Source organism: Mandrillus leucophaeus, unplaced genomic scaffold (assembly GCF_000951045.1).
Source record: "Mandrillus leucophaeus isolate KB7577 unplaced genomic scaffold, Mleu.le_1.0 Scaffold855, whole genome shotgun sequence".
Lineage (NCBI taxonomy): Eukaryota > Metazoa > Chordata > Mammalia > Primates > Cercopithecidae > Mandrillus > Mandrillus leucophaeus.
Genome location: NW_012109308.1, coordinates 1,533,099 through 1,558,760, shown reverse-complemented (window position 1 = coordinate 1,558,760; position 25,662 = coordinate 1,533,099).

Sequence of the window (25,662 nt, the reverse complement as noted above, 5' to 3'; positions counted from 1 at the left end):
AAAGTGGGCAAAGGATATGAACAGACACTTCTCAAAAAAAGACATTTATGCAGCCAGCAAACATATGAAAAAAAAAACCCTCAAAACCCCAATGAGATACCATCTCACACCAGTTAGAATGGTGATCATTTAAAAAGTCTGGAACAACAGATGCTGGAGAGGATGTGGAGAAACAGGAACACTTTTACACTGTTGGTGGGAGTGTAAATTAGTTCAACCATTGTGGAAGACAGTGTGGTGATTCCTCAAGCATCTAGAACCAGAAATACCATTTGACCCAACAATCCCATTACTGGGTATATGCCCAAAGGATTATAAATCATTCTATTATAAAGACACATGCACACGTATGTTTATTGCAGCACTATAGCAAAGTGCTCACAATAACAAAGACTTGGAACCAACCCGAATGCCCATCAATGGTAGTCTGGATAAAGAAAATGTGGCACATATACACCATGGAATACTATGAAGCCATAAAAAAAGGATAAGTTCGTGTCCTTTGCTGGAACATGAATGAAGCTGGAAACCATCATTCTCCGCAAACTAACACAGGAACAACACACACAAAAAAAAACCAGCACCACATGTTCTAACTCTAAAGTGGGAGTTGAACAATGAGAACACACAGACAAAGGGAGGGGAACGTCACACACTGGGGACTATTGGGGGTGGGAAGTTAGGTGAGGGATAGCATTAGGAGAAATACCTAATGTAGATGACGAGTCGAGGAGTGCAGCAAACCACCATGGCACGTGTATACCTATGTAACAAACCTGCATGTTCTGCACATGTATCCCAGAACATAAAGTATATTAAAAAACAAAAAAAACCTCTCAGCAAAATCAGCATACAAGGGACGTACCTCAATGTAATAAAAGCTACCTTTGACCAAACCACAGCCAATGTAATAATGAATGGGGAAAAGTTGAAAGCATTCCCTCTGAGAATGGGAACAAGATAAGGATGCCCACTCTCACCACTTCTAGTCAACATAGTACTGGAAGTCCTAGCCAGAGCAATCAGACAAGAGAAAGAAATAAAGGGTATCCAAATTGGTAAAGAGGAAATCAAACTGTCATTGTTTGCTGATGATATGATTGTTTACCTAGAAAACCCTCCAGAAAGTTCCTACTGATAAAAAAAATTTTCAGCAAAGTTTCTGGATACAAAATTGATGTATACGAATCAGCAGCTCTGCTATACACCAACAGTGACCAAGCTGAGAATCATATCAAGAACTCAACCCCTTTTACAGCAGCTGTAAAAAATAACATACTTAGGAATATACCTAATCAAGGAGGTGAAAGACCTCTATAAGGAAAACTACAAAACACTGCTGAAAGAAATCATAGACGACACAAATGGAAACACATCCTATGCCCATGGATGGGTAGAGTCAATATTGTGAAAATAACCAAACTGCCAAAAGCAATCTCCCAATTCAATGCAATTCCATAAAATTACCACCATCGGCTGGGCGTGGTGGCTCACGCCTGTAATCCCAGCACTTTGGGAGGCCAAGGTGGGCAGATCACGAGGTCAGGAGATCAAGACAATTCTGGCCAACATGGTGAAACCTTGTCTACTAAAAATACAAAAATTAGCTGGGCATGGTGAACGTGCCTGTAGCTACTCAGGAGGCTGAAGCAGGAGAATCACTTTAACCTGGGAGGTGGAGGTTGCAGTGAGCTGAGATCACACCACTGCACTCCAGCCTGGCGACAGAATGAGACTCCGTCAAAAAATAAACAAACAAAGAAACAAAACACCAATGAACAAAAAAAAAACCCCACCATAATTCTTCACAGAACTAGAAAAAACAATCCTAAAATTCATATAGAACCAAAAAAGAGCTCATACAGTCAAAGCAAGACTAAGCAAAAAGAACAAATCTGTAGGCATCACATTACCTGATTTCAAATTATACTATAAGGCTATAGTTACCAAAATAGTATAGTACTGGTATAAAAATAGGCACATAGGCCAATGGAACTGAATAGAGAACCCAGAAATAAACCTAAATACTTATAGTCAACTGATCTTCTACAAAGCAAACAAAAACATGAAGTGGGGAAAGGACACCCTATTCAACACATTGTGCTGGGATTATTGACAAGCCACATGTAGGAGACTGAAACTGGATCCTCATCTCTCACCTTATACAAAGATCAACTCAAGATGGATGAAGGACTTCAATCTAAGACCTGAAACTAAAAATTCCAGAAAATTTAGAAAATTTTCAGATAAAATACACTTTATTTCTTTTAAATGTTTTATTTCCATAGGTTATTGGGGAATAGGTGGTGGTTGGTTACGTGAGTTCTTTAGTGGTAATTTGTGAGATTTGGGTGCACCCATCACCCAAGCAGTATACAGGGCACACAATTTGTAGTCTTTTATCCCTCACCCCACTTCTAGAAAAATTCTAGAAAATTCTAGAAAAACCCTTCTAGATATTGGCTTAGGCAAGGATTTCATGACAAATAACCCAAAAGCAAATGCAATAAAAAGCAAAGATAAATTGCTGGGACTTAATTAAACTAAAGAGCTTTTGCATGGCAAAAGCAACAGTCAGCAGAATAAATAGACAACCCACAGAGTGTGAGAAAATCTTCACAATGTATACATCTGCAAATGACTAATATTCAGAGTCTATAAGGAACTCAAACAAATTAGCAAGGAAAAAACAATCCCATCAAAAAGTGGGTTAAGGACATGAATAGACAGTTATCAAAAGAAAGTATACAAATGGCCAACAAATATGAAAAAATGCTCACCATCACTAATGATCAGGGAAATGCAAATCAAAACCACAATGTGATACTACCTTACTCCTGCAAGTATGGCCATTAAAAAAAAAAAGAAAAAATAATAGATGTTGGCATGGATGTGGTGAACAGTCAACACTTCTACACTGCTGGTGGGAATGTAAACTAGTGCAACCCCTATGGAAAACAGTGTAGAGATTCCTTAAAGAACTACAAGTAGAACTGCCATTTGATCCAGAAATCCCACTACTAGGTATCTACCCAGAGGGACAGAAGTCATTATACAAAAAAGATACTTGCACACGCATGTTTTTAGCAGCACAATTCGCAATTGCAAAAATGTGGAACCAACCCAAATGCCCATCAATCGACAAGTGGATAAAGAAACTGTGGTATACATATATACAATGAAATACTACTCAGCCGTAAAAAGGAATGAACTAATGGCATTCGCAGAGACCTGGATGAGATTGGAGACTATTATTCTAAGTGCAGTAACTCAGGAATGGAAAACCAAACACTGAATGTTCTCGCTCATAAGTAGAAGCTAAGCTATGAGGATGCAAAGGCATAAGAATGACACAATGGACTTTGGGGACTCAGGGGGAAAGGGCAGGAAAGGTGGTGAGGGATAAAAGACTACAAATTGTGTGCACTTTATACTGCTTGGGTGATGGGTGCACCCAAATTTCACAAATTACCACTAAAGAACTCACGTAACCAACCACCACCTATTCCCCAATAATGTATGGAAATAAAAAATTTAAAAGAAGTAAAATGTATTTTATCTGAAAAAATAAAAATGAAAAATAATAATAATGTACTGTGTACTTGACATTTGCTAAGAGAGAGTTTAAGTATTCTCACTGGACACACACACGTGCAGGTGCACCTACACATGCACACATGTGCAAGGTTAACTGTGCAGTGATGGATATGTTAATTTGCTTGATTGTGGTAATCATTTCACAAAGCATACACATATCAAAACATCACATTGTACACTTTGAATCCTTGATACAGCTGAAAAGAATAAAAAAGAAAAAAGAGAAAATGTCCCATATTTATAATTAAAAACATTAAATTTCATGAGAATAAAATTGGAGAGACATGGCTTATCAGCAGTAAATGTGAAAATGACTTTGGAATTTAAGTTGATTGCAAACTCAGTATGAATCACCAATATGGCATGTCTACCATTTAACTTTTGGCTGCATTCTAAGAAGCTTTGCATCACATATAATGAAGTCGATGGTCTCAAAGTGTTCCGGGCTGGTCAGTTGGTGCCTCACAACCCTGTGATGTAGGCATTATTTCATTTACAAAAGAGCCTGAAGCCACCAAATTTGCCAAAGGCCAAAGGACTACATGATGGAACTGGCTTAATAAACAGGCTAATTGGTGCTAGGACATGGGCAATACACTTCACATGCATAATATATTTGAATACAACAATGGCTTGTGATGGTTTTTGTTATTTATCCCTTTTGTACAGATGAGAAAACTGAGACAGAGGTAGATAAAGCAACCTGCTCAAGCTCATAGTAAGTGACTGAGGTCAGATTAAAACCCAGGACTATTTGATTTAACCACTGAGCTACGCTGCCTCTCTCAGAGAAACAAAGAATTTTCTACCAGTGAAATCTTTTAAAAAATGTCTCAAGTGGTTCAAGTAGAGGCCGGTGGTCCCTGTGTGTGGGTAGAGCTGTAAACTGAGATACTTGGAAATTCCTAGCCTTTATGATTCTGTCCATTTGGTCTTTGGAATGCATTTTTCACAGGATGTACTGAACACCAACTCAATGCTAATCAGTAAGCAATTGTTGACCTGAGTGCAATAGAACTCCACTTTCTAAAAGGGGACCAACTCGGTGCATTGCTGTGGGAGTTGTGGCTTTGCAAGTGAGCTTTCTAGCTATTTGTGTCAAAGCTGAATTAGAGGGAGGCAGGCTTCCCAGCGCAGCTAGCAATTAGAGTTCAACCCACAAATTCCTGCACTGGGCTGGCTGCTTTTGTGGGAAGGACAGGAAAGGAGGCACCTTCAAGGGACAGTGGAACAGAACAGAGGCAGCAGCGGGTAGCAGCCCCAGGAGCTGTGGGCACAAGAACAGCCTGGACAGCTGGCCTCAGTCTTGATTTGGATAAAGATGTTTATTCTGCTCTGCCTCCCAGGCCTCTCCCTTCCTGCCCTAAGGGCCATCCACTGGAGTGACTGACGAGGTGATTAATTAGATACAGACTCGCAGACCCAGCCAAGAAGTGTTCTCAGACTGAGGTTCACATGGGGGGTTAGAGATATCCTGCCAGCAGCACTATATAGATCGCCTCCCTCTTTGCCCTCTCCTGTAGTCTAAAGGTCATGATCCATGAAAAAGTCTGAATCAAATGCCTACCACCCCAAGGTGATGCCTGAGCACAGAATTAGCTGGTGTCATGGAAATGGTGATGTACAGAGCATGGAACTCAAGGCTTGATCGTTGGGGTGGGAGTGGGGGGATCCCTGGGAGCCAGTGCTCTCAGAGGATCAGGCATAGATTGTCCAGTTGGTTTCTGGAGGGAGTATAAAAAGGCCCTTTTGCTCAACACCCACCCCACTGTTTTTCTTAAATAAACAAACAAACACTCAAATAATCACCTCCTTGGTCAAAGCAGTGGTTCTCAAACATTTTCATCTCAGTCCCCTTTTTACTATTAAAAATAATCGAGGACCCCAAAAAGGACTTTTGTGTCATGAGTTTTATCTCTCCATATTAACCATATTTGAAATTAAAACTGAGAAATTTTAAAAATAAAAATGTATTAGTTCATTTAAAAATAATCCACCATTATATGTAAACATAAATTATTTTTTTCAGAAAAATAATAACTATATATTTTCCAAAACAAAAATATTTGGCAAGAAGACTGGCATTGTTTTACATTTTTTAGGATCTCTTGAATGTCTAGCTTAATGGGAGGCAGCTGGATTTCAATATCTGCTCCTGCTTTCAATCTGTTGTGATATGTTGTTTGGGTTGGAGGTTATGAAGAAAGTCTGGCCTCACACAGTATGTAATTGGAAAAGAGAGAAGTATTTCAATAGCCTCTTTGGTAACTGTGGAGATTCTTTTTTTTTTTTTTTTTTTTTTTTTCTTGAACTACACCAAACAGGTTAGTTGCACTGTGGGATCTGCATCCATATTGGTGAACTTCTAAAACTCTGTTTTGTTTCATTAAAATCTAATGAAAACTTAGGCAATATCATTCAGGACAAAGGCATGGGCAAGGACTTCATGACTAAAACACCAAAAGCAATGGCAACAAAAGCCTAAATAGACAAATGGGATCTAATTAAACTAAAGAGCTTCTGCACAGCAAAAGAAACTATCATCAGAGTGAACATGCAACCTACAGAATGGGAGAAAATTTTTGCAATCTATCCATCTGACAAAGGGCTAATATCCAGAATCTACAAAGAAAAACAAATTTACAAGAAAAAATCAAACAACCCCATCAAAAAGTGGGCAAAGGATATGAACAGACACCATTCAAAAGAAGACATTTATGCAGCCAACAGACACATGAAAAAATGCTCATCATCACCGGTCACCAGAGAAATGCAAATCAAAACCACAATGAGATACCATGTTAGAATGATGATCATTAAAAAGTCAGGAAACAACAGGTGCTGGAGAGGATGTGGAGAAATAGGAACACTTTTACACTGTTGGTGGGAGTGTAAACTAGTTCAACCATTGTGGAAGACAGTGTGGTGATTCCTCAAAGATCTGGAACTGGAAATACCATTTGACCCAGCAATCCCATTACTGGGCATCAAACCCAATTATAAATCACGCTACTATAAAGACACATGCACACATATGTTTATTGCGGCACTATTCACAATAGCAAAGACTTGGAACCAAACCAAATGTCCATCAGTGATAGACTGGATAAAGAAAATTTGGCACATATACACCATGGAATACTACACAGCCATAAAAAAGGATGAGTTCATGTCCTTTGTGGTGACATGGATGAAGCTGGAAACCATCATTCTGAGCAAACTATCGCAAGGACAGAAAACCAAACACCACATGTTCTCACTCATAGGTGGGAACTGAACAATGAGAACACTTGGACACAGTGGGGAGAACATCACACACCAGGGCCTGTCATGGGGTGGTGGTATGTGGGAGGGATAGCATTAGGAGAAATACCTAATGTAAATGACGAGTTAATGGGTGCAGCAAACCAATACAGCACATGTATACATATGTAACAAACCTGCATGTGGTTTGTTCTCTAGAACTTAAAGTATAATAAAATAAATAAGTAAAATGAGAACTATTCGTTTAAAATAAAATCTATTGATCTGTCTTGAACTGTGAATGAATCCTTTTTGGGGAGAGGGGCTTAGAATTTTATTGTTGGTTTACACTTCCATAAATATTTTGTACTAAAAACTCTATGAATGGGTACTTGGATTTCTGCAAGTATAAAATCTCAGAGGTAGGACTGCTGGACCAAAGACATGTTTTTGTTTTTGTTTTTTAAATTCTCACAAACAGCTATACAAATTCACATCTACACAAATGATGGATCGGGGCACCCCTCTTCCCACATCCTCACCAGCCCTTGTAGTTAGCAGTCTTTTTAATGTGCACCAGTCTGATGGATAAGAAATGGCATCTTAGTGTGACTTTAATTTGTATTGTCCTGTTTACTAGTAAGTATCTTTCCATCGGCTATGAGTTTGTTCTTAATTTGAGTTTGTGAGACAGAATGGTATTTAAGTTTGTGAGGCAGAATGGTATTGATGATGTTAAGCATATTTGTTGGCTCTCTGGATTTCCCATTCAACTGTTATTCCTATCCTTTCCCTGTTTGTTTCCTCAGGTTTGTCTTTGCACTATGAATGTGCTGGAGTTCAGTGCAGGGTATTTATTTTTGACATTTTTTTAAGTTCTGGAGGACCTGTGCAGGATGTGTGGGTTTGTTACATAAGTAACCATGTGCCATGGTGGTTTGCTGCACCTATTACCCATGCATGATTTTCTAACATCAAACACTGACCATTTGAAAATTACTGATTTTCTGAGTTATGTAGATTTTCTAAATGTTGACACAGTTCATTGTATAATATAAAAAAATCACATCTATTAATATCACCACTGATCTTACCAGAAAAAAAAATCTGTAAGTATTGGGAGACTGCCAAGCTCACAGTGGCAGATACAAATTTTTCAAAATTCTAATTTTTGCTTGAACACTCACATTTTATCATTGACATCGAATGCTGTCAGTAGCTTTCCTTGAAACGACAGGCTCACTTTGTTTATTTTTGAGAAAATGTCTGCCAAATACCCAAGTCTGAATAACCAGTTGGCCTGTCAGTCATTTTTTCATGAAAAAAAAAATGGTATTCCATGACAATAGTGGCTAGCTCAACTCACAACTCAATCACACAAGTGCTTTCCCTTGAAAATTTGTTATGCAGCACAAGTGCTTTATGTTTGCATCCCATTTTGTTGCAGAATAAAAAGCATATGCAAGGGTAGAGATGCAATAAAATTAATAATGTTTACTGCTTCATCATAAATATTCTTTAAAAAATGGACTTTTTCCTCTATGAGGATGATGTTGATGAATGCAATGACAGTTGAGTGCCACTACCTTGATTTGTTAAGCTGGCAGTTAGATCCACCATTGCTTTTTCACCATTAGTGCAAATGTTAACACAGTGAAGATGGCAAATAACATCTAAGTATTACTAAGAACATAGTTTTGACTTTGCAGACTTCCTGAAAGGTTTTTAGGGCCCTGGAGACCCCAGACTGTACTTTGATAACCGTTGAGCTAAAGTGTTGAAGAACCTTATTAAAATGCAAATGTCATCTAGAAGGGATGAGTAAAAATATAAACTCTTGGCAGTCACTGACAGCTTCGTGTGGAGGCAAGAGAATGCAGCAAGGCTGACCCTCAACTTTAGGAGTCATCTGAGTTAGAACACCAAATTCCACACTTTCTAGCTCTGTAAATCGTGTAATTTTTGAGGTCTCTCTCTTTCTTTTTGTCTGTAAATGAACATAATGATCCTAAACCTTTATATTTGCTAAAATAATTTAATAGATAGATAAGGGAGTACCTAATGCATAGTTTGTATAATTAACTCAACAATTATTCGCTGGTTTTATAATTTGTGTTCTTATAACCTAGTAAAAGTAGGATAAAATATAGCTAAATATGGCTAGTTTTTTATGGGTTTGGGGAATTGGAAGCTTCCTGGAAGTCACAGGGTAGATATTTCCTGAGTATCAACCAAGATGAGCCTTCTAGGGAGTACACAGAAAAAGGAATGAAGAAGGGACTCAAGGGGTTCCACTTTTTCATGCATTCATTCAGCAAACGTTTGATGATCACCTACTGCATGGTAGTCTCCAATTTTGTCCTAAGAAAGGCCACAACATGATGACAGTAACTGGTAGGGTAGACAGGATGTTGGACTCAAATCAAGGAACCTGGCTTTTGGTCACAGTTTTAAACTGGCTGTGTCACCTGGGGCATGCCCTTTAAGTTCTCTGCAATTCTGTTTCCTTGTTCACAAAATGGGAAAGATAATAAATGCTTCACTGTGATGTTTCAAAGAATAAATGTAAAATGCGGTTAAAGTAGTCTTTCATTTGTGGTGGCTGTGGTTCTTGAAGTGACTCACTTTTTGACGTCTTGAAAAGCAACATCACATGGAAAAAGGAATCCTTTCTGACTTTTTTTGTTGTTTTTTTGAGACAGGGTCTTGCTCTGTCACCCAGGCTTGAGTACAGTGGCTCAATCATGGCTCACTACAGCCTTGACCTCCTGGGCTCAGGTGATTCTCCCACCTCAGCCTCCCGAGGAGGTAGAACTATAGATGCATGCCACCATGCCTGGCTAATTTTTTGTATTTTTCTGTAGAGACAGGTTTTCCCATTTGCTCAGCCTGGTCTCAAACTCCTGGGCTCAAGCAATCTGCCTGCCTCAGCCTCCCAAAGTGCTGGATTGCAGGCATGAGCCATCGCATCCAGCTCTTCTGATTCTTGATCTCGTTGACTCTAAATTAGAATAGTAATACCTGCCTCCTTTTGAGGGGTCTTAGGATGTATAGTATCAAGATAGTTCATATGTAGCACATAGTACGTGCTCAACAAATAGCTACTAGTTATGACTTTGTGGTCGGACAGATACACCTCCCATGGAAGCTGGCATATAGTAAGCCAGGATAATAAGTGAAAGAGAAAAACTTTTATTACAATACCAAATAAAACATATACCTGCAAAGATTTAATATTGATGGATGAAAGTTCTGATCATTTAGAAACTCATTCTGTGGCTAAATCATGGTAAAGGCATCTTCTTCCCTTCCTAGCTTCATTCTCAAGATCTAACCTCCTACCTGTAAGCAATGTTGGAAGCAAAAGAGTTGTATATGTGACTGACTGTGCTGCTCAGAGCAAATGATTAGGCAGAATCTTGGTGAAAGATAAGAAGTAAACATAGGGGAAACAAAAGAATTGAAAGGATTAAGAAAATATGGGAGCAAATAGACAAAGTGGCACCTAAAAAGGGATGTGAGATGCCTCTGTTGACCACCGGGACATGCTCCATGGAGCACCCCAGCCTACAGCTGATATCCCAGGCCTGTCAGATGAGCTGGATGGCACAAGAAGCCTTCTCCACTCTCTACCTCACAGCAGAATGTGGATGAGATGGGAAATGCTACCTAACTCAAAGACCAAACATTCTCCTGGATTCCTCATAGGAGCTTGGCAAGCTGGCAGTTAGTCTATTTGGTTGTGGGCTTTATTTTATGATATTTTACAACAAATATTCATATAGCATTTGCTAAGTTCCAGGAATTACTGTAATTCCTTTATGCATATTAATGTCTGTAATCCCCTAACAACTTTATGAGATAAATCAGAGTGCCTATTTTATAGATGAAGAAACTAAGGCAAAGTAACTTGCCTAAAGTCATTCAATTTTTAAGGGGCAGATTCTCACGAGTCAGAGGAACAAGCCCCAGTGTTCAGACGCCTAACCACCCAGCTCTACCCTTACAAAGGGAGCAAATAGGGACTTCAGTGATTTAGATGCTGGTGACAGTGATCAATGATGATGTGATGGTGAGAAGGAGGAGGATGGTGTTCATTGTCAAGGCAATCTCTGCACCACAAGATAAGATCTACAGACTGCAAACAAAATGAATGCTATTCCCAGTCTTTAAAATGAAAACAGTGTGTTTTAACTCCCAGCTTAATGTGCTGAGGGACCATCTGATGTCTACACAGGGGCAGCTCGGTGGAATAGGAAAGTGAGAGAGCTTATTAATATCTTCTTCCCCTATCCAACCCATTTCCTAAACTCCTCATCCTCCCCAAGACTCCCCGCAGGAAGCAACTAGGCTCACCAAGTTGCTGCCACTGGAGCCCCTAGAGATGGACTTCCAGGAACCAGTCATCTCCTGCTAGAAAACAAATTGCTGGAGGATGGGAGGAAGAGAGATGTGAATTGCATTCGCTTGGGGTTTCTCAGCATGAAATGAATTTTTGGAGTAGATCTAAAGCTATAGTTCACATGATCCAGTGTAACCAAAAAGCCCCCAGAAAACCTTCTTTACTGTGGCTGCTTCTCAAAGAACTCCCTTGTCCAAGAACAGCACTTGGAGTGCTGTGGTCTCCCCATCAGACTCTAGTCATCCAACACTGAAACTGCCTGCTCACCATAAAGGGAGATGAGAAAGAGCCCAAGAGGGTCATCTGAACCTGTAGCTGGAGCCCAGAATCCATGACAGTCCAATTAAATCAGACTTCCTGTGGGTAGGACCACCATTCTTTTATAAAAGCTCTCCAGGTGATCTCTTATGATGACAGGCACTGATAGACAAACTTAAAAATCCTTCTGCACAGCGAGGACTATTCCCGTAGCTTTCTGGTCACTATGGAAGGCTTCCTAGTAGAAGAGGAGGGGTCATCACAGCAGCATTGAAAAAAGCCCAGCCTGTGGAGCTCTGGGTTTAAATTCTGGTTCAGATAGTTATATAGTATACTGTATAATTTAGGCATTATGTTTCTTGGGTACTAAGAAACATGGCAGAGACAAACCAGACATGGGATCTGTCTGGAAATGAAAGGGGCCTGGGGTGGAGCCCAGGTTCTTCTAGTCACCCAGTAGCTGTGTGACTTCACATCTACATCTCTTTATCTGTAGAATGGGTATGTGATTCCTCTCTCGCAGAGGATTGTGGTTTGAGATGATAAATTCTGTAAGTTCAGGGCTGAGCATATGGTAGCTATTATTACAAGGACTTTAGATTCTCTTACATAATCTCCCCACCACACCCCACCAGGCCTGTGGGGTCTGAGATTTCTAAGAAGTTGGGGTAGGCAGGGGCTAGATTTGAGGTAGATTTGAAAAGATCACTGTAATTACTAGGAGCAGCATGCAATTTATACAAAGTATGGAGAGGTCTAATTTACCCTTTGGGAAGACCCCTGTGGCTGCTGTGTGATGAGTAGGTTGGAGATGGGTGAGAATGGAAGCTGGGGGCTAGGGTAGTAGTTCTGGTGGAAATGCCCGAGGTTCAGAGGAAGGCAGTGGCAGGAAAGATGCATAGACATTGTCTCAGTAAATGAGTTTTGAAAGAAGCATGGGGAAGCTTTGTGGAAACATTTCAGGTGAGAGGAAAAAGGCAGCTTAGCATGTTTCCCAGGTTGCTGGTTTGGACTCCTGGGTGGAATATGGGTCTATTTATCAAGATTGGAGAATGGTTTTGGAGGGCAGTTAAAAGTTGAGTTTTAGACATGTAAACTTGGAGATTCATGTGAGTCATTAAGTTGAGAAAACATATAGACAGTTAAGTATGTGGTGTGAAGCTCCAGGGAGAGGACGGGACAGGTGATACACGTTTCTCAGTCATCTTCATAGAAATGGTGCGAATCCGTGAGGACGACCAAGCTCATCTAGGTGAGAATAGAAAGGGAAAATAGAAGCACAGGAAAGGAACTCAGGATGCATCCCTGCAGAACACTCAAAGAAGCCTGCTGTGCTTTCTACGCAGAGTGTAAATTCCCCAAGGTCAAGCATTGTATCTTATATACTCCTTGGCTCCTATTGCCTGACACACGCTTACCAAATATTGAATAAATGAATGAATGAATCAACCAATTAATGAATCAATGAGTGGCTGAAATCGCCAAAAATATCTCTCATCCATATAATCCAGACTGGGGGTGTCCACATGTGTGTTTGTATTTTATGTGACATAGGAGCAGAGAGTTTTGGAGGGAGGACCCAGTCCCTGGGCCAATATGAGGGCTCTTGGTCATTCAGAGAATTATCACTACTGTAGTTGCATGGCTCCCACTGTCTTGCCCGAGGAAGTTATTCAATGTTCAGGCCTCCACACAGACAGGAATTTAAGGCATTAAGAACAAAAATTGTTTCATTTAATTACACACTTTTAACCCATTGGTTCTATTTAATGAGGTTCATCTCTTGAGACACTTTAATCAAGATTCAAAATAATCCTTTTTGAATGAGACTGATATTTCCGCAGAGACCAAGGTGGGGGCTAGTTCATCTCTGATAGCTGTGACCCCCTGCCTGTTTCTGGTCACGTCTTCATGCCCTCTCTGAGCTGTAGCCTCACTCCACTTTAAGACTCAGTGAATTCTCCCATCACTTCTTGTGTAGCTGGCTCCCACAAAGCAGCAGTTCCTCTCCTAGGTTCCCTTTAAAAAAAAGCCACCAGCCACCTGGTTTTGATTTGCCAATAATGGTATGTTAGAGACCCAAAAGGAGGCCATTGAGGCACGGTGGGAAAAAAAAAAAGAAATTATAAGGAAGAATGTTCTAGCTGGTCTCTTTTCTCCTGCCTCTGGGTGGGACAGGAGAGCAGTGTAGTGGTTAAGAACACTGGGTCTCAAGCCAGCATGGCTTGGCTTCTTGCTCTCCTGATTCTTAGCCATGGTACCCTGAGCACATTGTTTCATCTCTCTATACCTCAGTTTCCTCATCTATAAAATGCAGAGAATAAAGTTACCTATAGCCTAAGGCTTTTGGGAGGAGGACATGAGATCATGTGTATGCAATGTGTTTAGCACAGTACCTGCCCCAAAACAAGTACTCAGGAAATATACACGATTATAGCTGAAAATGTCCCAGGTTCCTTGTCTTTCAAGTCATCAGTTATGAATACAATCTCAAATTAGCATTCTAGGTACCTTCAAAGCTGTCTACAGAAATGATGACTGGTGGACCAAAACTGGGGCTTTCTCAAGTGACTATTATCACTCTGAAGCTCTCTGATTGCTTTCTGACACTTTAAAAAGTCCAAGTCATATCTTGACATCCATAAGCAATCAAGTATAGATTTAAAAGTAAGAATGAAACATTAATAGAACTTTCTCCAACAACATGCAGATTAAGAAAACACGCTCATCACTTAGAATGGGAGTCATGTGTCCAAGGTGTCTGCATCCCATCCCTGGTGCAGAATATTTGCTGGACTAATGACTAAGGATGCTACTGGTGCACACATATGTAAATTAAACCTCTAGCTGCCTGAAACACCTTGAGGGATAAGAAATAACAGACACCATGTTATTCATGTCTAGCATTTATATTACATGCGGGGCTCTATCTAAGCACCATTCTGGAACTCTATCAGGTACATTTTTTACATTACAAAAACTGTTTTCTCAGATCTTGCCATGTTCCTTCTGGGAGCTCTATTCTGAGATAGATATTAACAAATAAAGCTTGTTTAATGAGGACATCCAGGAGACAGAAGGGTTGAAATCATGTCATAAATATGTGGCAGGGGCCCTGTTAGGAAGATAATTTTGTTGTTTAGGAAAATATTTTGATAAATAGCTTTGGTATTGAAGATAAGACCCTGTGGGCATAGCTTTGAAGGAGAGAGCTCTGTGTAAGTAATGAGCAGGAATTTGAACGTTGTTAGAGAAAGGAGTAGGAAGTGGGGAGAGTAATGGAGAGGGGGAACTAGGGCAATTTGCTAGATGATATGGCCTAAGGAAAAGGGCAAATAACTAATTCCTGGTGACAGAATGGATAAGGGAGTTGAAGAACTGTAATGTCAAATATTTTATTTTCAAATTAATTATTTGGCAGCAGAAATTGCCTCTATTACCACCATTGGTAAACTCTGCCATGCACCCAAAGGCTCTGTGAATACAGTTTAGAGATTCAAGGGACTGAGTACCACTATGTCAAGATGGCCATGTGGAAAGTTGAGAAAATCCAAGGCAAAATAAAAATAAAAATCCACACATGAGCTCTGTGGAATTAGGAACTCCAAACAAGGGGTCACCTTAAGAACATAAATCCCCAGGAATTCACAGAAATGTTGGTTTGAGCTTTGGATTTCCCGCAGGATGTGGGATAGGAGGCTCTAGCCAATTTTATTTAAATCTCAAAGGACAAAGTATCCTCTGTTGACATCTGGTTTACATGAGTAATAATGCAAGTTGCTGGCATATCTGGCCTGGAATGGAAGGTATCAAGTAGATCTATGAGCTTGAGCTGTAGTACAATATCTGAAAAAAGACTAAGGGAAAAACAAACAAACAAACAAAAAACATGACATATTCCATGTACCTCCAGAATGTAGAATCAGCGCTAACACTCTGAATTTGCAGATCATTTGCTTTATCATAAAAGAAGACTTTTCTAAGAACAAGAATTTCAATAGACTGTGTCGCCTTGCAAAAATGGTGAATCAATTAATTGACCTCCCTCTTTGGATGTTCCCCCAGAGAGGAATCCTTCACTGAGTCAGGTTGAATTAGATGACTTTTAAGGTCCTTTTATAACTCTAAGATTTAGGTGATTTCATTTTAAAAAATATTTATCTGGGACTGTACTAGGCACTGTGTTAGGCACTGAGATGTTATAACAGTCGAGATAGCCTACCCAAAGAAGGAAATGGTCTATTAGAATCTACGTTTTCTTTTTTTTAACTTTTATTTTCATTTCAGGGGTACAAGTGCAGGTTTGTTACGTAGGTAAACTTGTGTCATGGGGGTTTGTTGTAAAGATTATTTTATTACCCAGGTTTTAAGCCTAGTACCCATTAGTTATTTTTCCTGATTCTCTCCCTCCTTCCACCCTCCACTCTCCAAAAGGCCCTGCTGTGTGTTGTTGCCCTCTGTGTCCATGTGTTCTCATCATTTAGCTCCCACTTATAAGTGAGAACATGTGGTATCTGGTTTTCTGTTCCTGTGTTAGTTTGCTAAGGATAATGGCCTCCAGCTCTATCCATGTCCCTGAAAATGATATGATCTCATTCTTTTTCATAGCTGCATAGTATTCCATGGTATATATGTACTACATTTTCTTTATCCAGTCTATCATTGATAAACTAGGTTTAGATTGATTCCATGTCTTTGTTATTGTGACTGGTGCTGCAATGAACATATGTGTGCATGTGTCTTTATAAAAGAATGATTTATATTCCTTTGAGTATATACCCAGTAGTGGGATTGCTGGATTGAAAGGTATTTCTGTCTTTAGGTCTTTGAGGAATTGCCACTCTGTCTTCCACAATGGCTGAATTAATTTACACTCCCACCAACAGTGTATAAGTGCTCCTTTTTCTCCACAACGTCACCAGCATCTGTTATTTTTTGACTTTTGAATAGTAGCCATAATGACTGGTGTTAGATGGTATGTCATTGTGGTTTTGATTTGCATTTCTCTAATGATCAGTGATGTTTAGCTTTTTTTAATGTTTGTTGGCTGCATGTATGTCTTCTTTTGAAAGGTGTCTGTTCATAAATGTATCTGCCTTTGTAGCCAAGTAACGATATTGAGTACTACTGCATGCCAGGCATATTGCATAATTACCTTACCCAATCATCCCATCACAGCTAATTACTATTTACCATTTTACAGGTAGAGAATATAAAGTTTAAAAGCTATGTAAGAACTTACTAAATGTGTCAATTTGGATGACTAATTAAACTTTCTTTGCATCTATTACTTCATGGATTTGTTGTGATCATAGCGAGTTTAAACATGTAAAGTATTTAATAATTCATGTAGGTGATTATAATTATATTTTACTACTGTCATTATTGCATAGTTTTAATAGTGAAACTTAAATGGAACATAAGCCTAATGCATTCAGATTGCCTTGGCCTCACACAGAATGGGGCAGGATGAGCAGTGAAAGAGCTTGGAACCCTTTATTTCTCTTGAATAGGGAAGCAAAAGTCACTGGATATGGGAGGACAGGTATCTGAATCTCCAAACTGATATTATCTCATTTCAAGTCTCACTAAATTTGGCAGTCACTCCTGCCAACAGAGAGCTCTCAGCTGAAAGATGAAAGGGGAAGAAATTAAAGTATCCCCATAAGCTTTGTGACCTTTCATTTATTCCATATTTTGAGAAATTAATACACTGCATTGCCTCTCCTATAGACCATGTAATCTTGGAGAGTGTTAAGTAGATGAAGACTAGAAAGACCAATAGGATTTATTTTCCAGCAGACACAAAAAATAAAACACGAGATAAAAAATAAACCAGACAAATATCTCTTCTATAGTCAGTGGATAATTAGTTAAAACTTTTTAAGACGTAGAAAAGGGTTCAAACCATTCTTTAATGATTTCTGCTCATCCCTCCTGATTATTTTAGCCGCAGAAGTAAACCTGAACTAGGAAAATGTTTTCTTTCAATTTGCATAACTTAAAGTTCTCAATGAGATGCTAATTATATGATAATTTCTCCTCCTGCAAAAGAGATTTAATAGTTGCTGCATAGGTGTAACAATTAGTAAGATGTAGTCCTTGCTAATAACATGATGATAACAATAGCTATTTTTAATTAAGAGTTCATTATGTGCCACATATTTTGCTAAATATTCTGTTTATATATCATTTGGGTTCTCACAGATCAATATTTACGGACCCTATTTTATAAATGAAGAAATAAAATTTTGTTGGGTAATGGTAGATTAAGCAATCTTCCTGCTGAAGAAAATTTTTTAAAATTCTAGAAGAAAATGTAAAACATATTCCTCTAAGAATATCAAAGAGCAATCAAGTTGGATTAGAAATATTAGGCAAAGATATGAGAGAAAACAGACATCTGAAAAGTGAGCCTACATTTGGTCCTCTTTTAGCCCAGAGGATATTTACTAATGTGGGAGAAGTAGATGAGAGGCTGAGCAGTACTTTTCACAGTATCATATAGGGTTAGGGAAACAAAAGTTGAAATCCAGGGCTTGCCAAAGTTAGGAGTCCTTATAAAATATTCTACACCAAGGATTGGGACCTGGAAGGACTTGATCCTAGAAATAATCACAAAATCACATTCATACAGAGTGCACCCTGGTTTTAAGTCATTTGGGTGGCCTAGAAAATTTCAAGCCCTAAAATTGAATTCAGATGATTTTATATTGCTATTATCCCCCACCCCTACAAGTACCTGGAAAAAAACAAGTGAGACTCCTCTCTGGACAAAGACAACAGCATGATAGTCATCAAATTATTTTTATAAATTAATTATTATATACAATAGCCAGACCACAATCGATAACAAGCCAGAAAGAGATAAGAAAACATTAAAAAAGAAAAGCAGAACAACAGAAATGGACCACAAGTACTTCAAATGATGCAATTTTCAGGCATAGACTTTAAAAACAATTAGCTTACTATTTCTATAGATATGAAAGTTGAATTTAAGGTAATTAGCAAAGAACCGGAAATTATGAAAGCTGGCTTAGCAGATTTGGAAAATAACTAAAACCTATAGAGATGAAAAAGGGACTCGTTGGTTGTACTCAACAGTCTGTTAAATACAGTTGAAGAGAGATTTTATAAACTGGAAGAAAGGTCAGAAGAAACTATTCAGAAAACAGCATGAGGAAAAATGAGTATATAACACAGAGAAGAGCAGGTAGGATCCTCAAGGATATAGTCAGGAGATCCAATATACCTGTAACTGAAGACCCAGAAGAAATGGGAAAAAAGAGACAATGGCTGAGAATGATTTAAAGTTGATAAAAATATTAATATACAGATTTGAGATATACTAATAAGTCCTAAGCAAAATATAAAAGTAAGCCCATGCCAAAACACATTATATTGAACCTTTAGAAAAGAAATATTTTTTAAAATAACTAAAGGAAAACACAGATAAGCTTTAAAAGAATATCAATAAGAGTGACAGATAAGTTTCAATAGCAATCAGGAAAGCCAGCAGAGTGGAATGACAGCCTTTTATTTGCTTTAAGAAAATAATGCCATTATAGAAATCTATTTTCAGCAAAAATTATTTTCAAGAATAAAGATGAGAGAGGAATTCTGGGAAGATAGCTATAGTGATGGCAGTGAGTGTTTTTCAGTCTTTCTAAATCATTTTACAAAAAATAGAGCAAGTGAGATTGCAAAACTAAGAGACCAAGAACAATATCTACAACAAAAATAAAGTATAAGGTATCTTCACTTACCCAAGACACAAGTGATTTGGATAGTTAGCTACTGGACATGTGTGGTGTAGCATGTATATAAGAGAAATCAGAGGGAAGCAACAGGGCATTTGATTGTCCTGAAAAGAAAACCACAGGATCCCCAATAGTTATTCTCTGAAAAGTGTGAGTCCAATTTGAGATTTAGGAGCTTTAACTGGGAAGAATTTTCACATTACAATTGACAGTTGCAGGCAAGGGACCTGTGGTAAGATTTCAATAGCTGGAACAGCCAGACCCCTACAGATTTTCAAAACTAACCAGCTCAAGGTTTCTTTCAGGACGAAACCCCACACTAGAGTAAAACGTCTATAAAAGATTTCAAATTGAATACAATAGGATCAAAAAGGGCACAGGAAAGTAAAGAGCCAGAAAGTAGGGGAAGGGTAAAAAAGCCAGGAGGTCTCAGGAAATATGAGGCCATTTTTTTTTTAACACTCTACAAAGCAACGGAAGGAGGAACTCTTGAGTAGCAAGCTTAGAAAAACTATACTGATTCACTCTTCTTCCTAAAAGTTCAATAACACAAATTTCATATAAAAAGAAGAAAAACAGGAGAGAACATTAATCATTATCCATATGAAGTTATGATGAAAGAAATAAAATGAAGAGTATAATAACATTTCTACAGATGCTGAAGATACACCACAAAGACATGTCCACAAAGATTGTAACCTAATATATCAAACCAAACTACAAGAGATTAAGAAAACCATCAAAGACATGAAAGAACAGCAAATAATAGAAATTTTAAAACTCAGAAATAAACTGATAGAATTCCAGAAAGAATAAAAAATGAAAACAAATGTATTTCAGAAATAATGATGAAACTAGAAGGAACCCAAGAGCAAACAAAATAGATAATGGCTCAAGAGAACTAGAAGGTGAAAGGGGAAAAAATATATCTAAAGTGAAAAGACTAAAATTGTTTGACAGAAAATAAGAGAATAGAGGTGATGAATCATGTTAAACTATAATTTACCAGACGCAGTGGCTCATGCCTGTAATCCTAGCACCTTGGGAGGCTGAGGCGGGAGAATCACTTGAGTCCAGGAGTTTGAGAACAGCCTGGGCAACATAGTGAAACCCCATCTCTAAATAAACAGAAAAAAATAAAAATAAACTATAATTCAAGAAAACTTTGTGGAAATTGAAATGAAGAGACATGAAAACACATATTGAAATGACACACTACTTAGCCGGGAAAATCAAACCTGAACAACCAATACCAAATGTATTCTAGAAAAACAATAGAACCTTATAGAAACAGAAAAATTCCTTTGAACATCCAGACAAAATTATGAAGTCACTTATTTAAAAAATCATACTGTCATTTGATATTTCAATAGCTATATTTTATGCCAGAAGACAATGGTATATTTAAAATTCTCCTGTAGGAGAATGTGAGCTGGTTATGTATCGAGTTAAACTCTCTTTCAATGATAAAGGCCCCAAACAAACCATGAGCATGTAAGAATATTATTCTCATTGGTACTTTTGAAGAAGGTACTAGATGAGAAGCAATAACCAAAATTAGGAGAGAGTTATTGGCATAATACGGATGGAACTGATCATCTGTAACTTCTGTCATCAAAAAAAAGGGCAATCTGATATTATGCACCTCTTAATGCATATTATCATTATCACTCAATATCATGCCTAACTGGGAAGGCTTGTTTTCATATTTAGGTCTACAATCCACCTAGAATTATTTGTGTGTGTGTGTATTGTGTTAAGATAGGAGTCAAATTCCTTTTTCCCCATGCACATATCTAATTATCCCAGCATTGCTTATTGAAAATGCCATCCTTTCCTCCCTGCTCGGCAATGACATTTGGACACAAATCAAATAGCCATGTATTGTGCAGCTCTGCTTCTGTTATGCCCAATCATTGAATCTGAATCCAATAAATTCTTTAGATCTAACTATCAATTTGTGGAAAATACAAAGGAGAGAGGAGCATGTGAAGTGACACTCCAGAAAGGCCATCAGCAAAAGCTAAGTTAATGGGAAACTATGCAGGATTAGTAACTGTAGCTTCAAAAAATAAATTGCAAGAAAAGAAAAGATCTATGGAGATAAAACTACAGGTTAAAAGAATTAAAATTTTTATTAACCAATTATGATGTATAGACTTCATTAGGATCCTAATTCAAACAAACAAACTGGAAAAAGATGAAGATGAAATATAGACATTTTCAGACCAAAGAGACAATGGAGAGAATTTGCCACTAGTAGGTCTGCACTAAAGGAAATAGTAAAGGCTGCTGTTCAGACAGAAGGAAAATAATGTGCAGGAAGGGTCAATGCACAATGAAAATGGTAAATATGTGAGATAATCTAAATGAAATGGCTAAAAATATTAACAAGATCAATATAAAAAAATCAACCGCATTTCTAAATTCAAGCAGCAGTTTGAAAATCAACTTTATAAAAAGATGCCATTCATAATAGATTTTAAAATATCAAGTTTCTAGGAATGAATCTAACAAATATCTGCAAAATCTCCTCACAGAAAATTATGAGAGAATTTTTTAAAAATCCTAAACAGATGGAGATATACCTTGATTGTGAATTAGAAGACTCATTATTGCAAAAACGTTCAATTCTCTCCAGATTGATTTTGCATTAAAAAAATCCAAATTGTTTTCTGTGGAAATTTTAAATATGATTTAAAATATAAATAGAATTTCAAAGGGACAAGAAGAGTAAGACAACTTACACAAGGAAAATAAAATGGAAAGATGCTCTATTGGACATTAAGATTTATTATAAAGTTACAGTAATTAAGATAATGTTTTAGGCCAGCTGCGGTGGCTCACACCTGTAATCCCAGCATTTTGGGAGGCCAAGGCAGGATCCCTTTAGGCCAGGAGTTTGAGACCAGCCTTGGCAACAGGGTGAAACCCTGTCTTTACTACAAATACAAAAATTAGCTAGGTGTGGTGGTGTGCACCTGTAATCCCAGCTACTTGGGAGGCTGAGGCACAAGAATCACTTGTACTCGGGAGGTGGAGGTTGCAGTGAGCCAAGATGGCAGCCACTGCCCTCCAGCCTGGGCAAGAGAGTGAGACTCTGTTTCAAAAAAAAGAAAAGAAAAGAAAAGGGAAGAGAAAAGAAAAGAAAAGATGATGCCAAAAGGTAAAAGATAGGCAATATCAAACATTGATGAGAATGGAAAGCAACAGAAATTCTTATACACCGTCGGTAGAATTATAAATTAGCACACATTGGAAACATTTCTGCATTATCAACAAAATTTGGACATAATGCATGCCTGCAACCCAGCAATTTGGAAATCCATGCCCAAGTGCCCCAGGAGACCAGGACACAATTCACAGCAGCATTACTTATCATGGCCCCAACTGAAAATAACCCAAATACCCATTACAAGTAGAAGGTCTACACAAATTGTGGTATATTTGTACAATGGAGTACTACAAATAACAAGAACAAATGAATTATAACTACATACAAAAAGGAGGCTGAATCATAAACATAGAGGGAAATAAGCCATGCACAAAAGAATACATGCTGCAGAGTTCCACTTAACTACATTCTAAACAGGCAAAACGAACTACAGTATTTGGGAATATTTAGGTGGTAAAACTAAAGAAATGCAAGGAATTCCACCATATAATTCAGAATTGTGGGTGTATTTAGGAAAGAGGGACAGAGTATAATAGATAAATGGGACAGAGAAGGCTTTTAAGGTACCGGTAAAATTCAGTATCATGCCCTGATTGGTAGTGACCTAGGTGCATTCACTTTATATGAATTCACTAAGTTGTATACTTATGTACATGTATGTTTTATATGTTTTTTGTATGTCTATTTCACGTTATACAGTTTTAAGGGGTTTTAAAAGAAGATAGGAAATCAATGCTCAGAGATTTTGAGTTTTCAAAGGAGATATACCCATCAACTCAAGGCTGCCCTGGTTTTCCTAACCCCTGAAGCCTGCACTCTCAAGCACTACCTACAAGTTGGTCATCATCTAGTAAAGGATACTGGTTATATCTATAATACAAGAAAGAAAAGAGACAGTGATATCAGAGAGGTAAAAGGAGAACCAAACAGAGGAAGAGATCATATCAACCCAGCTATTGGAAGGGATATAGCATGTACAAGTCCAAATGGCCACAGCTTTAGATTCTCAAAGCTACCAGGTTGTATGGATGTGTTCGTCCTAACCTCAAAGGATAAGTATGATGCCAGTGTTGCATCTGGTAGCCTGGAGAGACAGCCTCTTCAGCACTCTCTGAAACAAAGGTAAGACTTATTTTCAGAGTAAGCAGCCTGGAGAACAACCATTTCAGACCTGAGCACCCAAGTTTTTCACAAATAGGAAATCATGCCTGCCATGAATAAACTTTGCCACAAAATTACAGTTATTTTCAAATCACAGAACATTTAAGAAGGACCAGCTCTGTCAAGTTCTCCAACAGGTGGTGTAGACATGACCTAGACTCATGCCCATTCTCAGAAGGACAGTCTAGCAGGTGAATTGCCACATTAACACATGAATGCCTTTTAAAGGGACTAGTATTATCATGGAGAAAGATTAGAAGGTATTAGGGGAGTGGATACATTCTACCTGGGAGAGCATGGAAGGTATCCTAGAAGAGATGGCATTTGAACTGGATGTTGAAGGATGATTTGGTTTCTACCAAATCTAACAATAGCTTAATGAGTCGAATGAATGGTCCATATGGATTCAGTTTCTTCTGCAAATGTACAGATGACCTCAAGGAGCAAGTGGGAAAACACGTGAGAGTAACCATCTCTAGAGATCAAATCAAACCTCGTGGGACTAGAGGGAGGAGACTGGGAGCTTAAAGCCAGCCAAAAACAAATCTAGATGACCCCTACCCAGGCCCTCTTCTTCTCCCCACTCTCAGCCTGAACCTCCACCTCAATCTTCATGTTTTTTCACAGGCAGCCAGAAGCTTCTGAATCTTCCTTCTGGTTCACAGAGAAGTGACTCACAGCAATAAATACCAAGAAGAAAGGAGCCCTCCATAAATAAAAGGGAAGGATCAGGACCAGCATAAAGCACCCAACTCTCTTTTCTATGAAACAGATAAATAAAGCAATACCAACAACCTAGAAGTGATGTGCCTTCTATCCATGTTCCCTGTCACATGCCCAGGTGTCTTCACTGCATCTGACAACATGGCAAGGCAGAAACACTCACCAGTTCCTGTCATTCTGGCAGAGACATGGTGCAATTTGCAGAGACTTTTTTCAATGCCCCCCAAAACCAGCACAGTTAGCCCATCTCCTATGAAAAGAACACTGTTCGTAATTCATAGAGTGCATCTGGGTTGGAGGGTTCCACCTTGATTTTTTTTCCCAGTAATTAGACCTCTGGAAACTTCTGGATCTGCTTGTCTCATAGGCAGTTTTTGCAGTTCTTTTCAAATCACAGAACATTTAAGAAGGACCAGCTCTGTCAAGTTCTCCAATAGGTGGTGTAGACATGACCTAGACTCATGCCCATTCTCAGAAGGACACTCTAGCAGGTGAGTTGCCACATTAATACATGAATGCCTTTTAAAGGGACTAGTATTATCATGGAGAAAGATTAGAAGGTACTAGGGGAGTGGATACATTCTACCTGGGAGAGCATGGAAGGTATCCTAGAAGAGATGGCATTTGAACTGAATGTTGAAGGACGATTTGGTTTCTACCAGTTTCACAAGGGGAAGGGCCAATACAGAAAGAGGCAAAAAATGTGCAAAGACATGGGTACTAATATTGATATTTTTCCTAATTCTAATTTCAATTCCAATTGCTAATGTTCATGCTAATTCTAATTTGTTGAGGATTATTGTGATTTGGGATGCTATACCAATTTCTTTACATTATTTGTTTTATTTAAATCCTGTAAAGCCCTTATGGTATACAATTTATTATTATCATCCCCATTTAGATAAGGACCTATAGTTGGAGGAATCATACTCCCGGCACTTGAGGGAACCTGGATAATGAGATATTGAGGCATGTATTTCGGCACTAGGTTACACTGCCCTTGGAGGTATAGGCACCCTAACCAAGAGTGGAGTTAAGATTCAATAAGGAAGATAATCCAATATTTAGAGCCTTTCCATTTCTCCTAGAACACCAAAGAGATGAGAAGGAAGATGTGTGAGTGGCTCTTTAAAAACGTATCTGCACTTGTGAAGACATTCTTTCTTGTAGGAAAGAACTAAAGAGAGGTGTGGAATAGCGTGCTGGGCGTTGATAGAGTGAACAGAGATAGGTTCATACAGTTCCAGAAAACTAGACCTCCAGGGGTCAGATCAGCAGTAGCTAAAAATGCTATTTTACAAAGCAGGCAGGAATCCTTGGATTCATTAGCTTGTGCATATAGA